The following is a 1396-nucleotide window of genomic DNA, read 5'->3' on the forward strand; positions in this document are numbered from 1 at the left end:
GACGCAATGCGCAAGCCGGAAAAGCTCTCTAAGGAACAACTCGAATGGCTCAACAAGAAGCTCTGTTTCCGCTGCGGCAAGCACAAGTTTACGACAGGCCAGAAGTGTCGCAACCCTCAGTACACGGGTTACTACGAACTCCCGGACATGAAGAAGCAACTGGCCGCTCCGACCAAGGTACACACGATGGACACGGCCGATGAAGACAAATGGGAGTACATCCGCAGGGCCCTCGAGGAGTTTGAAACCGCCAAAGGAAAAGACAAAGGCAAGGCACCGGAAACCGAGACCGCCGCACGCATCGTCGAGGTCAAGGAATCTGAGGAGGATTTTCTGGAACGGGTACTTTGAAGACTGACCAAAGTATCCGACTCTGTAATCATAGCGTAGACCTAGAGGACTCTTTTGTTCCGCGTTCGAATGTTATTTATCTCGCATCAGCACGTCGCCCGCAAAATTCGTTCGATCTTAAAGTTTCCCTCACTCAAGGTACGCATGAAGTTCAGTCAGAAGCTCTCCTCGATTCAGGAGCCTACTCTTGTTTTATCCACCACCAATTCGTTCAAGAATACGGACTCACCCTACGACGCCTCTCTCGTGAAGTGCGAGTTTTCAATGCAGATGCCACCGAGAATAAGAAGGGGTTGATCACACACTAGGTCCGTTGTTTACTCCGTATTGGAGATCACCTCGCTTGGCAGTCGTTTCTTGTCACAGATATCGGGCGGCAAGACATCATCATTGGCATGGTGTTTCTACGTGAACATAACCCTGAACTTGATTGGAATGCAGGAAACATTGAGTTCACACGCTGTCCCTCAACATGCATCAGGCACACAGTGCAGGACGAAGAATTACGGAGTTTGCAACTTCTCTGAGTGGAAGATGTTGCACAAGATCAGTACGGTGACCTCGGCCCTGAATCCTGGGAGAGCACCGATCAGTTTATTCACTGGGTGAACTTCTCAGATGACCCGAGTGCTCATCAGATGCGAGCCAGGTTAGAAGAGAAAAAGAATACCAACCCTGCAGCAAAAGGCGAACAAGACCGTGAATACTGGTCAAACTATGTACCAGAACAATACCGGCAGTATGGCGATGTCTTTTCCAAGAAAGCCTCGGAAAGAAAGCCAACACGGAAGCCCTACGATCATGCAATCGAACTAGTCCCTGGAGCCTCACTCCCCAAGCCGGCCAAATTGTACCCGCTCAACCTCGATGAGCGGAACTCGCTTGAAGCTTGGATCATGGAGCAAGAAGACAAAGACTGCATCTGCACGTCCAAGAGTCCTACAGCCACCCCCGTCTTCTTTGTCCGTAAGAAAGATGGGAGTTTACGTTTGGTCCAGGACTATCGCGCACTGAACGCGGTCACAAAGAAGGATAAGTTTCCGAT

The sequence above is a fragment of the Dichomitus squalens genome, assembly GCF_000275845.1.
Source record: "Dichomitus squalens LYAD-421 SS1 unplaced genomic scaffold DICSQscaffold_99, whole genome shotgun sequence".
NCBI lineage: Eukaryota > Fungi > Basidiomycota > Agaricomycetes > Polyporales > Polyporaceae > Dichomitus > Dichomitus squalens.